The 16,045-nt window shown below is 42.4% G+C and overlaps 1 protein-coding gene across 2 annotated transcripts in view; it reads left to right on the top strand.

The window, feature by feature from the left end:
* The first annotated feature begins 8,611 nt into the window (after positions 1–8,611).
* The window catches only part of PALS2 (protein associated with LIN7 2, MAGUK p55 family member), a 60,761-nt gene continuing 53,327 nt past the window's right edge, over positions 8,612–16,045 (top strand). For both annotated transcript variants that reach the window (XM_061370310.1, XM_061370309.1), the window contains exon 1: positions 8,612–8,835. The gene's annotated coding sequence lies outside the window, so the exon portion shown is untranslated. The remainder of the gene's footprint in view (positions 8,836–16,045) is intronic.

The following is a 16,045-nucleotide window of genomic DNA, read 5'->3' as shown; positions in this document are numbered from 1 at the left end:
GCTCCCGCAGACAGATTTGTATTGTACAGCTCCATACATCTGTACTGTAAACATCCCCTTGCCCCAGAAGCAATTGTATAAAAAGGTTCAGGAGGCCCAATTTTCCCTGGCTTTCCAAAATGCACTCCACAGTAAAAGGAGTGTTTTGACTGGACCTAAAACTCAGAACAAAAGGGTATCATTAGTCCTACAAGCCAACTTTTCTCAAATGATAAGCAATTTTGCAACAGAAATTAACTGCAGGAACAAAGAGTACAGGTTTAGGGTCTGTTTACACCGTATAGTATGAGTAATCAGACTTAAAACGGAGACATTGTGTTGTGTGTGCCCATAGTCAACTATTTTTTTAAAGTCTGGTTTGCTGTAGTGGCCATAATTGGATTTCTTTCAAATACTTTTGGGATAAATGGGCTTAAATCTTAAAATTACATATTACAGTCTTAAAAGCATTTGGAAATTAGAGAGGGAAAGGAATTAGAAGTTATGTAAGATCAATACTGGTGGAATAATTCCTTAACTACTCTTCCCCTGATGCCATATTTGTCTAAAATATTTGATTTCTAAATGGGGTTGTAAGTAAAATGAGTCCTTTCTAAAGAAGTAAAATACATACCTACTCAGCATTTATTCTTCCCTTTGTTCTCCTTTCCAATCCATGTACCTTTTTAAACCACTTCATATTTTGTCTTCACTATTTCTTCTTTATTTCCTCATTCAGGCAGGAAAGTGAGCTCTGATGCTGCTGTCATCTTTGCCAGACTGACTTGTGGCTTTCTTTAAATGAATTTGCCATGGCAGATAGCAAGGAACAGGCAGCAATTTTTGCTACTGACAATGATTATCTTCTACTAGATTTTCACTGGAGACACGATTTTTTTGCTGGCATCCCATTGAGCTGGAGACATGAATAGCAATGTACTTTGTCTCAAAAAGATTTGCAGCCAAAGAGCTGGGGAAAGAGCTGTCTTCTGTAGCCAGAGCTACAACAGCAGCTCAGGACAGAGGCCCCAACAGTCCGAGGCTGCTAATACTGCTCATTTCTCTCTTGTAAGGGATGGTTCTTCCTGACTTTAGATCTGTATTTATTTTGCCTCGAAGCATGAGGATGAGAGTCTCTCTGGCAATGCTTCTTGTAAGGTGGAGAACACTGTTAGGAAATGAAGTGAGTCTAGTCAAGTAGGCCACTGAGCCATTTTCTGATATGCTTAGTTTCACAAATGATTTGATTCCCTTGAGTTTATTTGAAGTTTTTAATTAAAATTCTCTGCATTGGTGCTGTGATCTTATTGAATGTGACGAAGACCTCTTGGGGCTTGATTTTTGTTTAAACTAGGGTCCCTTTACAGCCATCATGTAATGTAAAAGAATCCTGAAGTGGGCGTAAATGACATCATTTTAACAATGCAAAGGAAACCTTAGGGAAAATGAGAATGTCAGTATTCTGTTTTTCTGGAATTTTATTTTTGTGTGTCTGGACTGAAGACAAGATGGTGAAATATGGGAATTTCTGTATTTACTTTCAAGAAATTGTTTTCAGATATGAGTTCCTTGTCAAGAGATCTGGCAAGCATCATTTCTGGAATTTTGCCATAGCTTTTCCTTCACTCTGGGGACCTACTTCTTTGGAAAGGAGCCTATGGAAGGGGCGGGGGGGGTGGGGGGGGAAGACATTTTCTGGGGGCCAAAAAGACTTCAAACATTTAAAGCCAAGAGTGCACAGTTGCTGAGGCCAAAAGGAGAGCAAACAACGGGGAGTATGGACCTAATGCCAACTTATTACAGCACAGTTGGGCAGTTGTAGTTTGGATTCTGGTCCATGCTCCCAGTATAATTGAAGACTCATCATTTCATTGGATAAATCATATTTTCCGGAACTGTCTTCTCTCCCTGTAGATACAGTTCTTTTTTCTCCTGTATTGTATAGAAATTGTGAATTCATTGAGTTATTGAATCATTAATTCAGATAGGAAGGGATCACAGGAGGTCTCTAGGCTAGCCTCATGGTCCAAGAAAAGACAGCTATGACAGCACACCATATTGGTCAGTGCTTAACTCAGCTGAATCTTGAGAACCTTCCAGGATAGAGACTGTACAACTTCTCTTGGCAAATTCTTCCACTGCTTCCTAATGATGAAAAAGGTTTTCTACATCTGCAGCCTGAATTTCTTTCAATTCCATCTATGTCTTTTGTTCCTCTTCCTTCAGTCATGTGCTACTGAGGAGGTTGGCTCCATCTTCCCAATAACCTCCTTGCAGGCACTGCCATGCTGCTGTTACCTCCCCTCAAAGATATCTCTGCTCCAGACTGAGGAAGCACAGCTCCCTCAGCCTCTTCTCCCCAGCCAAGTGCTCCAGCTTCCAACCATCTTGGTGGCCCTTTGCTGAACTTACTTCAGTTTAATAACAGAATCACAGAACGGTTTAGGTTGGAAAGGACCTTAAGATCACCTAGTTCCAAGCCCTCTGCTATGGGCAGGGATGCTTCACACTAGACCACGTAGCTCAAGGCTCTGTCCAACCTGGCCCTGAACACTGTCAGGGGTGGAGCATTTACCACTTCTTTGGGCAACCTGTTCCAGTGCCTCACCACCCTCACAGTAAAGAATTTCTTCCTTATATCTAACCTGGAATCCACAAATCCAGTCATTTTGCCATAGAAACACATTCAGGTTGGTAAGGCATGACTCATTCTTTGTAAATCTATGCTGCCTTTTTCCAGCCACCTTCTTCATATGCCTAGAAATGTGTTCCAAGAGCACTTGCTGCAGGATTTTCCTAGGAATTTAAGTAAGGTTGTCCCTCCTGTAGTGTCCCAAATCATCCTGAGGGCCTTTTCCAAAGATGGGTGCAGTATCTGCCTTTCTTCAGTTGTCAGGGACCTCCTTTAACCTCTATGAGTTTTCAAAGTTTGAGAGCAGCCTTGTAAGGCTATCCCCCAGCCCTCTCAGATGCAGCCCACTGGTCCCATGGACTTGTATGAGCTGAGTTCTCACAAGTAATCCCTGTCATGTTTTTCATCCGCTGCTGCTATGTCTCCTCCTCCTTGCAGAAAGGCCTGAGAGACCTTGTTGGTGAAGAACAATGGAAAGAAGGTACTGAATACCTAAAACATTGCCGTGTCTGTTGTGACTAAATCACCTACCCTGTTCAGTAACAGACCCCATTTTCATTGTTCAGCTGCATGGATTTTTTTGTGCCTAACTCTATTCAGGAGGATACTGAAGATCCTTTACTGAGCTTGTTACTGAATCTGGAGTAGTTAACAAAAATTTTAATTTTCATTCAGCTTTGTTTAGCTGAACCTTCTGTAGCTCATGGCCATGCAGTCCAGCTAGAGAAAGGGGTTGAATATTCTTTATACAAGAAAGATTAGCACTTCCACACCTGTGAAGAAATCTTGAAATTATCTTTCTGTGCACTCCTCTCATGTTGTTAGATTTTCTTGTCATCTAACACAATTTCAAGACAGAGTTAAGGTTGTCTTTTGGGGCTTTTTTCTGCTCTGAACAATACATGGGCTAAGAGTTGAGAATGCACATAGGTTGGGCACTGTGGAAAAGCATAGGTCACCTGAAAATAATTAGTATGTTTAAAATAAATACCTTTGAGATAGGGGTCAAGGAAATGCCTGCTCTTTGTGTTTGATGTATAGCTCACAGAGAGTTCTTTTCACAATATAGGCTTTCAAAGGATATTGTTCTGCTTTTGTGCTTCCTCTGCCTTGTAAGGAAAAAACCCACCAACGTAAAGAGTATCACATTCACATACAAAAGTAAATTTTGCAGAAAAATGTAGCTAAATATTTTCAATTTGAGCTAATATCATTTCTCTGATGCATACACTGATGGAAAATAAAATGCAAGTATACACACAGAACACCTACAACAATATGTTCAGGCAATTAAAGAAAATGAATAGTACTTCCCAAACTAAATATTCCAAACACATACCATTTCAACTCCTAGCTAAGAGCTGATCATCAGCTGGGACTATGTCTTTCTGCCTAAACCACTACTGAGAAGCACATTCGGTAGCATTACTGACCTAATCAAAGCACAATGTGCACTTGCAATCTGCAGCAGCTTAATCAATACCATTCCTGCATCCAGTCAGTGGCAGCTATTTTGAGCTAGGTCGCCATTCACAGGTGTAAGAGTTTTTGATAGATTTCAGACAGTAATGCACTTGGCTAATCAACTTCAGGAGATTTTTATTTTTTTTTTAAACAACCCCAAGTATTGTAATTCTAAAACTCTGGCAGGGAAGAGGATCAGAAGTGGCATAAGAAAATAATACTTTTTTTCTATCTGGTCGAATACAGTTTCTGTTCCCTGATAATGGTAAAAGCTCATTGCTTTAGAAGGCTGTACTACTGCTCCCCAATAATAATAACCTTGCTAATTCTATAGTGTTGTATATGGTGGAAAGATTTTTCCTGACCCCGCAGGGAACTAGTGCTGTGAAGCATGAGATTTGATTAGCCTTATTATCTTAGCTTGCCCAGTTACCAATGTTGTAAGCTGCCATGAAATTATCCACCCCTTTTAAAAATAAAGCCATACTATTTGTCTTGATTATCTCCTCCTGTGGAGTTGAATTCCACATGCAAACAGACCTCAGTGATGAAAATAGCATAGGAATTAGACATAGAGGACCTTTTAACTCTATAGGTACTGTATCCTTTTACTCTTTCATATTGCCTCTACTTATAAATCAACATCCTCCCAATTACTGTGGTTTTGATCATGCACAGATGTCCTGCCCCAAAAAACTGTTTTTATTTGACCTTCAATATTTGTTATCATCCATGTGATCTTTTAATGAGTTCCTCTGGGATAATTTGGAAAATCATGCAATTTCTTACAGATTTTGCTATCTTTGCTAGACCTTTTTGAAAATCTTAAATGACATTTTGTGTACAGATATGAAAGCACACTTTATACAAAAAAAAACCAAACAACCAACCCAAAGCCCTATCTCATTTCTTTGTCACAAATAACTCCATAGAAACCCTCCCCGTTTTGATGATGATGATCTTGGATGGTATGCGAGTGGATACATAAACAAGTTACCATCACAAGATTCCCAAATGGTGATAAGCACAGTAAAGAAGCTGATAATCTATTGAATGTAATTTATCAGGTGATGAAGACAGCATATTTTAGGAGTTATCAAATAGAGTAGTAGGGCAGAGTTCCAGCTGCCTGAAGACTGATCATAACAACTGATTATCCAAGTTAGACATCAATAAACTAAAGTACACAGAATGCTGGTCTTGCAGAGCGTGCCAGTAATCAGCTTAGAACTTCATTTAAAAAAGTGTAGTCTTAACGTCTGCCACTTTAAGTGCTCAACCTCAGTTCCCCACAACAATTAAATGAAAGAAGGGGAACTAACTCAAAGAAGAAACTTTTCTGTGGGGACATCTTTTTATCAGTAAAATAGTCATCAGAACAGCGACAGAAAATTCAGAATTCAGACCCAGAATTCTGCAGAGCATAAGACAAAAATTTGGCATAGCTGACACCAGCCAGTAGATAATGTCTCTAGAAATAAGTGAATGCAGCAGTGCTGGTGATTATTACAGGCTTTGTTTTCCATTTGCATGCCCAGAACTGTAAGGTGGCTGAAAACCACATCATCCTCCTTCCCATGTTTTGTATACTGGGGTCTGCTCCTCTAACCCCTCTACATCAGGGTAAGAGCTGTAGCAAAACCAAAAGACCCTGGAGAAAAACCTCTAGCATGTTACTTGTAGCAGCAGCAGAGAACTTATCTCAATATTAGCAACCCTAGTCTCTGAAGTTTTATAGAGAGGAGCACAGCAAAAGAAACCCTTTGCTTAAGTGAGAGCTCTATCATCAAAGGCAGAGTTCAAAGCTCTGTAGAGTCATAAACTCCAGTTCAAGTGAATGCTAATCATCAGCCCAAAAGTATGAGGGCTGTGGCTGACCTACCATACAGTCTCTATGCTCCCTGTATCCTGCGGCTTATGATAATCCCTGGTATAAAGCAACTTGGCTTTAGCACTGTTCTAATTTATGCCTGGCTGACCATGATCACCAGCCAGAAACTGCTGGGGCGTTAAGTCAGCCCTGGCCAGGTCCCTGTCTTAAACTGGGAACAGGGTGAGGCTTGGCTGAAGTGCAGTAATTGCCATTAAATGGATAAGAGTGATTTACAGTGGTTTGCACTGCAGGAATGATGCAAAGCTATCAGATTGAACTGCGCCATCAAGGTCCTAATGACCATCCTTGGATGAATGTGAATGCAAGTAGTAAAAAGCCAAAAGGGTATGATAATTCCTGCCAGAGGGTAAACATCAATTTCTAAATTCTTTTCTAAAACAATACAACTCTGTTTCTTCCTTGACCCTAATGGGTCAAATGGATTAAGTAGTGGGCAAAAATGGTTTGTGAACATTTGGGATACATTCCCTAAAGGGCTTTAATAGCCAAATAGCAGCTGCAGAGGCCAGAATGGGAGACACCCAAAAGGCTGTGGAGCAGTTAAGTATTTTGTGTTTAGATATTTCTGTTACAGCTGCAAACAGGTTCTTGTGTTTCACAGGTTTGGACTCAAGCTTTGAGTTGAACTATAATAAGGAACCTCTAAGTTTTGCCATAAAGCAATTTTCTCTCATTGACCACGAAGGTAAAGTCAGGACAGCATGAAAGATGCCAGCATAAATTGCTGCAGCACTTTATCCTTAATAGAATAATGTTCAGCCTCCTCAAACACAGGACTGTTAGGGAAGAAGTCAACAAGATGTTGAGTTGTGAAATACAGGACAAGCTGACAGTTATGTGTTTTGTGGCTGTGGTTCAAAAGGTTTTCCATTAGGACATCACAAAAAATAAACAGGGGGCAAAGGAGAGAGAAAGATCTGGAGGGATTTTTCAGGGAATGAGGATTTTCTGTGCCTGTCAGTTTTTCCGTTGTAGCTGCAGGGGTTTGAACACCGAAAGGGTGGTAAGTCATTACTTAGCTTTGAACCCCTTATGACGCATGCAGTTTACTTTCAGTTTAATAAGGAAAAGGTAACTTCTTGTGAAGCGAATTAGCAAAAATAGGCTCAATTTGGACTTTTTTACTGAGAAATGCCAGGAGGGCTGTAAGCTCTTTGGACCCAGGGGCGCATAATTCCAAGTGCTCATGAAGCTTTCAGCACAGGGTAGCCACTGTAATTTCAAGAGTGAGTAAAAATAATTCCTAAAGGAATTTTGCATGCTGGTTTCCTAAGATGAGGGGAGCAAGATCTTATTACTCAATGCATCTCTATTGGTCAATCCGAGGAAGGATTTCTCACCCGCTGGCTGCTGTTCCACCTTTTCTTTAATTATGCCCATCATATATGTGCTGCTTCTTTTGGTATCTTGGGTCACATGAAAATCAGCTTATTTGTTACTTGGTAGAAAAGCACAATCTGAACTTGTTAGAATGAAAATCAATACCTAGTTGATTTTTCTGTTCAAACCCTACCCCCACATAATTTTGGCTTTCCTTTCCTCCTCAGTGGCTCCCAAAAACAACCAAGGAGAATTGTAGGCAGATTATTATTAGGGGATACCACATGTCACAGCAGGCTATCATGTATTCTTAAAACAGCATAATTAAATAGATTACTACTGAAGTGTACACTTGGATTTAAACATTTGAGAAGTCTGTAAGAGAAGGGAAAAGTCAATGAAAACAAGCTGAGGAATGAAGTATTGCTTTGGATATGAACATTCTGTTTTCCAGGGCAGATTTTAATCCAGCTTTAGCGAGAATTATGCAGGCATGGCTGACTTGCTGTTTGCAACTTAAATTTCAGTGAGTCCAAGAGCATCCAAAGGCGAGGGTCTCCACAAAATGAACCAGAAGCAAACACAGAAAGCTAGTTTATTGTCACTGCTCAAAACAAATGGAATGTTTATAAACAGCAACCAGAAATGCAGGAAAATCAGTTTTTTGATGTTGTTTCCACCTGGGCAGTCTTGTGTGTTATTAGTACCAGGGGAAATGTTCTATCCCCCTTCCCCTTTGAAATATTTGACTTATCCTTTGCCAGCGCTCCTCTCGCTTCGGTGCCTGCTCACGCAGTGCCAAGTCAAACGGCTCTGACTGATGAGCGCCCAAACCCGCCCGGACACTGAACCCAGTCAGGGACCGCGTGTGGCCCGCAGCATGAGGACACTCTCCCGCTACCACACGCTCGCCCTCTCACACCACACCGCTCTCCATCCATCCCCAGCGCGGTTGCCCTCGCATACGCTCGTTCCACACAAACGAAGGGGCGCCCCGCTCCCACACCGCGGCTCGCTGCCGGGCACACCGGCACCTCCGGTGCTCCCTCACACGCAGGCACGGTCCCACACGTAGGCGCTCTCTCGCTCGCACACACGCACGCACTCGCAGACACACCCTCGCTCCGCACACACGCCGCGGGGAGGCGGGGCCCGCCGCCGGTCAAGCGGAGGCGGGTTGAGGTGCGGGGGGGGGAACGGACTGGACGGGCGGGGGACGCGCGCGCCCCCTCAGGCGCCCCGCCGTTGGCTCCGGGAGGCGGTGCTCGCGCGCATTCGCCCGCCCGCCCGCCCGGGCGCGCGCGCCGGTAGGAGGAGGAAGAGGAGAGGGAGGAGGAGCGGGAGCGCGTGCTACAGCCACGCCGGCGGCGCGCGCCGAGGTGGGCGCAGACCGGCGGGAGCGGAGCCGGGGGCGCTTCTGGCTCGCGCTTCTCCCTTCCGCCAACCGGCGGCTCGCGCGCCGGGGCTCGTAGATGGGGCTGAGCGGCGGCCGCTGAGGAGGGTACGGACGGGAGGACGGGCGGGCAGCGGGAGCCGGTGCCAGCCGGTGAGTTGGTCGCGTGTGCCGGGGGGAGGGTTCATCCGCCCCGCTTCTCTCTCCCTCTTCTTCTTGCCCTCCAGCCGGAGGTGGGAGGCGGGGTCCCGCAGCGGTCCCTTGCCCCGAGGCATGAGCGGGGCGCGCTGCCCCGGCGGCTGGAGCTGAGGCGCCCCGCGTGCGTGTGGCGTGAGGGGGGAAGAGCCGCCCTCCTGCCCGGCTGCCTGCAGGTACCGGTGCCGGGCGGGCCTGCAGGGGAGCGAACATGGCAGCGCCGGAGTCGGGGAAGAGGGGTGGGTATTTTTTGCCCCCAGAGTGAGGATTAACCCTCCTCCTCCCGCCTCCGGATGCGTCCCTGGGAGACTAGCTCCTCATCTGCCGCTCCGGATTATCTACCCGCCCACCCTGCTTCCCCCACCCCCTTCCCGGTATTTCTCTCCTCCTGGAGATTATCAGGTTTCCCGCCCCTCCCTCTCCGGGATCCTCCGCCTCCCCCCTCCTCCAAGGGGATTATCTCCCCCCTTCTCTCATGGATTATCCCCTCGGTTCGCTGTCCCTGTCCCTCCCTCTCCTCTTATGCCCCTCTGCAGCCTCGCCTCTCAGGGATTATCTGCTCTCCCTTTGGGGTAATTCTTCCTCTCTTGATCTCTGCCCCGGCCTCTCCTTGCTTCTTTTCCTCCCGAGGAAGTCATCCCTCCCCTTCCGTCTCCCTCTGGCTGGGGAAAGGGGAGAAAATGTGGTTGAAATCCCGTGGGCAGGAGTTTCCAGTAGTGCTGTCATCTCCGTGGTCTCTGTACTAGTACTACAGGCAAGCGGGTGTAGGTGGTAGAAGAGGCACCAAGGATGTACAGAGCTTGTGGCAGAGTTCAGCCTGTGGCATGGTGCTCCCTATGCACGAAAATACCTGCACCCTTTCTGCAATGTTGGAGCTGCTGCTGGAGATGCTTGTGAAATAGAGCCTGTCTGGATCAGCGCTTACAGAAAGACGTGCATATGTATGGCTGGGTGGTAGATACCACACGTTAACCAAAAATTGCACTGAAAAGAAGCCAGCAGCCTCCTAGTTTCTTTGGAAAGGTTTAATGTACAGTAGTAGCATTATAATGTAAGTGGGAAGGTGCATGGATGACATTGCTGCTGTTGAGGGGTCAAAGCTGACTTGGATAGCTTCTGTCTTGGCTTTCAAGGCAGTTGTCTCAGGCTGTTGCTCTGTGGTGAGAAGGGAGGAGGCAGGTGTCATTTGCTTAGTCTGTGATGCTGATGTGGTTCATTACCACCAGCACACTGGCAGAGGAAAAATGAGTCTGTTCCTAAAGCTGAGAGATAGGGTTTGTCCCATGTATTACGCTCCTGTGTATGTTAAACCATGCTTTTGCCGTTTCTCGTGGTCTTACTGCACATGGGATTGCACGAGGAGAGTTGCAGATCCTCTAACCATCTTGCGGCACAAGGCCCCGGATTATATCTATTAAACTTCCCCGACTTGGCTTTGGGAGGAGGAGAGGCTGTGAGAAATTGTAGAGAGGCTGGGCAGCTATAAATAGATGTCGGACTAGAGGAGGCTTTGAAATCTTAGCATGCTGCATCTGAACACATAGTGTCTGTTAAACTGGTTGAGTTGACACTAGCATCATAATGTTTCCTTTTATTTCTGCTGAGGTGGTTGGCTTTTAACACTTCAACATGTGATTGGACCATGCAACATCTGTCACAAAATTCTTCTCGAAAATGCCATAGAGAAAATTCTCATTTAAATAAAACACTGATAATGGGAGTCTTGTTTGAGCTCGTTTTGATGTGATTTTTAAAGGACTCTTCAGAGTAATCTTTCATTTCCTTTTCCCTTCCTTGAAATGTTTGGAATTGAAGATCTTGCTCTCCATATTTTGTTCTTGAAGTATTGCAGTATACAGATTACCTGAGTTCCGTATTGCTGTGAAAAATCTGCAGTACTGAGGCATGGTGTCATAATGCTGGTACCATTGTTAGGTTTTTTTATTTCCTCATCTTCAGTACCCTCTTAGTAGTTTGGGTTTTGGTTTTTTTTTCTGTTGTGGTGTTTTTTATGGAGCTTTCAGCATCTCACCAAAAGTATGTCTATTCAGTTTCTTTGAATTCGGAGTGCCTGCATTTGTTTTGGATGCTATGGATCACTGCTGTTTCAGCCTGTCTTGTCAAGAACTACTTAATATGGAAATTATTGACAAATATACTGTACCAGCTATGTGGAGTGGTGTCTGTTCTGCTGCTGTATTAGTAGGCTAACTGTGCATACTAAAAGTCTCTAAAATGATTGAAAAGCTGTTGCAACATATGTGCAATTGGACCTTTCTTGAACTACCTCTCATTGCTTTTTTTTTCCTTCTCTTTAAACAAATAAGGGAAGCTATTAACTTAAATCATGGCTTAATCACATATGTTTGGTGGGTTTTTTTAAATAAGAAAGGAAGTAGTGAAAACATGTCTGGCTAATCTGAAGGAGTCTTAATGAAGGATAATAGAGAGGATGAGTGTCTGGAAGACCCGTGACTTTTAGGATGTTTCTAATTTGAGGCATAAAATTTTAATCTGATCTTTTTTTCTGAATTGCTGTGCCTGCAAACCTCAGAAAGGTAGGAAGGGACAGAAATCTAGGCAATGTAGTTTACTACTTTTGGCATTTTTAGTTTAATTTGTAAAAGCAGGAAAACCAAATAATTACCAAATAATTTGGCAGGCTTTATTTTGGGCTGCTAAGGATGTGCTCTGTGTATTGCCCCAGACACTCTGCTGCTTCAGTCAGAATCAAGCTCCAGCCTGGTATTAGGTCCTTGGACTGGGTATTTGTACATGCAGAAACAAAGGTCAGTTATCTGGGAAAACTTTGTAGTACCATAATGACAGGCAGAAAATTCTTTAACACAAGTCTCTTCATACAGTGACTCAGTCCCTGAATCATTCTGGTTTTCTACATGTGTTTATTTGTAGAAATTACTTATATTTTGAATGCAGTTCTATAAAAGTTTAGCATCCTGCTTTGAAACCATACTTTCTGCTATAATCAGAAGTGATTTGAAGTTCTGATGTGATGTGACTGTCCCAGGCTCTGGTGAGTGCCCTTTGATCCTCCATGCAGGGTCTGCAGATGAGCAAACCTTTTCATATGCTGTAGTAAAGGGGGAGGAATCTCTTTTTACTTAAGAAACAGGTATGCATTTGGGATTGTGATAGTGGTTGTGGTAGTACTTTAGGTGTTGCAGTCTCCATCCAGATGTAGAGTGAATTATACTATCCTAAGATTTTGAAAGGTAAAAAACTCACACAAGTTTAAATAAAATGTCCTGTTGTGTTCTGTGGTTAAGGTAAAAATGGATGAAAATTGACTCATCCTGGTTTGAGGGAACTGACTGAGTGACCACACTACTAGGCGAGGAAAGAGTATTTGCTGCAGAAGGAGTACTGTAGGATGGACAGATTGGGTTCTCAACACTACATACACCTGAGCTTGATTTTTTGCTGTTTTTTGTTTCTCACTGTCTTTTGGGGGGGCTGGCCTTGAATGAGATGTTTATATTTGTTCTTTTGAAAAAAATAGAGCCAATAGAGGAGTTGAGGTATAGGGAGAAATTCTTAACAAGCCAAGTAAGTTCCTGTACCAGTAGAACGTGTACAGTAACTGTTCTGTGTATTCAGTGCTGGGGCAAACTGGAATCGGTTTGGCCTTGCATTTGGTAAAAAGCTTGACTTTTTAGAAACATACTGCAGCTGGAGTGGTGCAGACACTGCTGGAGTTACTTGTGTGGAAATACAAAGTAGAATGTGATGGCAGGGGTAAGAACGCATGTGTGAGAAGGATAGTGGTTTTTCTGTCCTCCACAGTAGAAGAAGCTCATAAAGGGTCTTAGAGAAAAGTGAGTTTAGTTCAGGCTGATATGTGAGAGGCAGGTTGCAATAATACAGATGTGCTGGTCACAGGTACTGTTAGAGGAATGTGATGGTTTGGCTTCATTCATAAGAAGGTGCCAAAGTAATTTTTTTATCACAGGATAAATTATCTAGTAGATGATCTAGTTTCAGAGCTTAAAACTGATCTAAGATATTATTCTGTCTGATTACTTGGTCATAATAACCATCTGCAGTTGGATCTCAGGTCATACTACACATTGTCTTTTGCAGCGGGACAAACAAAGCATTGTGATGTTAATATGCTATCCTGTGGCTTAAAAACTACTTTTTTCAGAATAAAGCAAGCCTGAATTACTTAGTTATGGCTGATGTCATTCTTACTAGACTAATAAAGACAAAAGAGAAAAAGAGAGGTTAGGAGAACTGGTTTTCCTTATCAAAACATTTACAATCCTATTTTGTGTAATTGGTCTGTAAAATGATAATGATGCTAAGCAATTTCATAACCTGTAATAAATAATTAAAAAAAATCGAAAATGGGAGGTTCTCTACTCTAACCTCATGTTTAATTATTTTCAAGGTTTCTGGCTTAAAAAAAGAAGTGTTGCTAATACGAAGCATTCTTAATATGCAATCATTCTGTGGGGTTTACACTTCAGTTATTTAAAGAATTTATTCTAATGTTGATATCCATATCTCATGAAAGGATGGAGGAAAATTAGCAGCATTGAAATTAGATGACATTTCAGATTTTCTTAAACAACAGTTGTTGTCAGTAATTACTTGGATATGTTATTTTAAGAGTATTGCCTAGTTTTGCGTTCTGATAAGCAACTGTTTGAGAGTAGAAACCTTGTGAAATCCATGCTGGTTATGGGGAACATCAGTGGTTTCTGCAAAAATCATTTTATGGAGCTTGGGGGAAGGGGAAATCAAATACTTTGCATCTTGCACAGAAACATGGCTCTTGCAGCTCTTGCTTACCCAAATCTCAAAGGATCAGATTACTGTTTCAGTTAAATACAGTTTTCCAGTAGGTGGAGACACAACTGTTGAGTTTAAATAAGATTAAGCCTTTACTTTTTGATTCCAAATATTTTATCAAGACACTATTCAAGTAAATGAAAATTAGGAGGTAAGAAAAATGGTTTTATATTTTTATTTTAGGATAGCTCATTTAAGCCTCTTTGCTGAGGTAGTGATTGCATTCAAATAGTATTTCTGTAGTAACAGTGGCTATTCAAATAGTTTGGTTTTAGTCTTCTATTTAAAGCCTTATCTCCACCCACTGATTAAATGTGCATTAATGAAAAGTTAAAGTGATAACATTTTAAATATCTAAATACAGGATGGAGGAAAGTGGATAAGGATAAATAGATAAGGTAAATAGGCTGACGGTAAAAAGGTAGAGTAAAGCTTTTTCTTAAGACTAATAACAGTGTAGGGGGGCACTCAAGTAAATCTGTAGGGGAATGAAAGGAAAATATATGAGCCATTCTGACTTGTGTTACTACATTTCCTTGATACATTAAAAAAATAATTACTTGATTCCTTCATTCATTAGTTACCAATGCTATGTTTGGAGACATGCATCCAACTGTTATGTGAGAAGTTTGGGGGGCCACTTGGTAAGTCAGCCTTTACATATCTTATTAAAATTCCACCCCATGCCTTTCCCGACCCACTGCTGGAGTTTACAGAAGTCTTTTTTGGCAAAATGAAGCTGTTTATACAGCAGAAGTTCTGAAACTGGGAAGGCAAACTGCAGTCTAGTGAATAAAATTAGTGAAAAGTTTATTCTGCCTTTCCAAGCAATTCTGGCTTTCTGTATTGTGAATGATTGTGCTGTAGCAAAGCACAGTGTTGCTGGACAGAAATTGCTTGAATTATACTAAATTTACAATAGTCATACTACTTACAGCTTCACTTGCATTTTTGGGGTCAGTAGAAGTGCAGGTGTAATTAAAAATTGAAAGTTCAGTTTGTGCATTCATTGGTAAAGAACATGTGGGTAGGGAGAAATTGTTAAGTGAAACTTAATGTTCATAGAGTGTATGACTGTGAGGCAGTCATGTCGATGCAAAACATATAGATACTCAGTCATCCTTCCCAGAAGTAGTACATTTTTGCTGCTTATACTAGATTTGGTAAGCAATAGCAGAATGGGATGAGCAGTACTTGATTTGGTCAGTTCTTACCACTGAAGCTCTTTTATACAGATTAATCTATGTAATATTTGAGCACGTTCCAGAAGCATGTTGCTTGGTGTCATTTGCATTTGTCATATGTGATTTTCTATCTGACGACTAACTCCTTTTGTACATTGCTATGTGTGATATTTAAAGCACTGTTCAAGTGAAGCAAAATGCTAATAATATTTGGGCTAGCTCTCTGATTTTTGTTTCATTTTTTCATAGCTTTTTCTCGGGTGGCCCACTTGCTGCAGAGATAAAATTTAACCTTGGCATGAACCTGTGTGAGAGGAGTTGTCCCTCATTAGCTCTGTGATAATCTCATAGGTATTTATCATAGTGATAAAATGGACAAACTACCTGAGTCACTGTTCTTTGGGAAGCAAGATAAGCTGGTAAATCAGTGTTACTAGATGTTAAACAACACTTCTGTAACATTAGCTGGTCATGTAAAGACTGTACTTGAGTTGCTTGACTGGTGGTTGAGCATCCTCATTCTTGCGCTGCTGCCCACAGGGATCATATCAGTTTCATGTTACCATTGCTGTTTGGGCAGTTCTGAGGACAGGTAATAAGCACACTAAAAGAAACATTAGGAAAGGGGTACGAGAGCACTGAAGAGCTGGCAGTTGAATTGTCTCTTGACACATAATTAGGTAGGAAAAAAATCCATCCATCCATCTGTGCGTGTGTTGGCCCGTCCCCACTTCTGGCTCTCAAGATCTAGGTCCTAGGGATCAAAACATTGTTAGAATTCTTGTTATTGGGATGGGAGAGTAAATGGATGTATGCATTGGCGAGAAGATTAAGACATCTCGGGTACTGTTAAAAGGTGTAGAAAGCTGTTTTTTTTTATCATTTCGAAGTTCCGAGTGTCAAGCAGGAAAGCGTGCATCAGAGCCCCTCCTGTTTCTCAATCGAAACGTAGCTCGAACGCTCCCTCTCGTGGTATCACTGAGACATCTACGTCGGAGAAGCACTCGGGGAGCCGCAGTTACTGCTCTGGTTGAGTGACAGGAGCCAACTATTTTTGAATAGGAACCTGCTTGCTTAGCTGAGTACTCTGATAGATAAGCCGGTGCTACTTAACAAGTAGATAAATATATTAAAAAAATCCACTATAGCAAAAAATTTATACATCTAGA

This window comes from Neopsephotus bourkii, unplaced genomic scaffold, assembly GCF_033783945.1.
Source record: "Neopsephotus bourkii isolate Nb327-2 ecotype Australia unplaced genomic scaffold, CSIRO-AGI_Nbou_v1 NB_1539, whole genome shotgun sequence".
In the NCBI taxonomy this organism is placed as follows: Eukaryota; Metazoa; Chordata; class Aves; order Psittaciformes; family Psittacidae; genus Neopsephotus; species Neopsephotus bourkii.
Note: the sequence above shows the minus strand (reverse complement) of the source record. Positions and strands in the feature narration are given on the sequence as shown.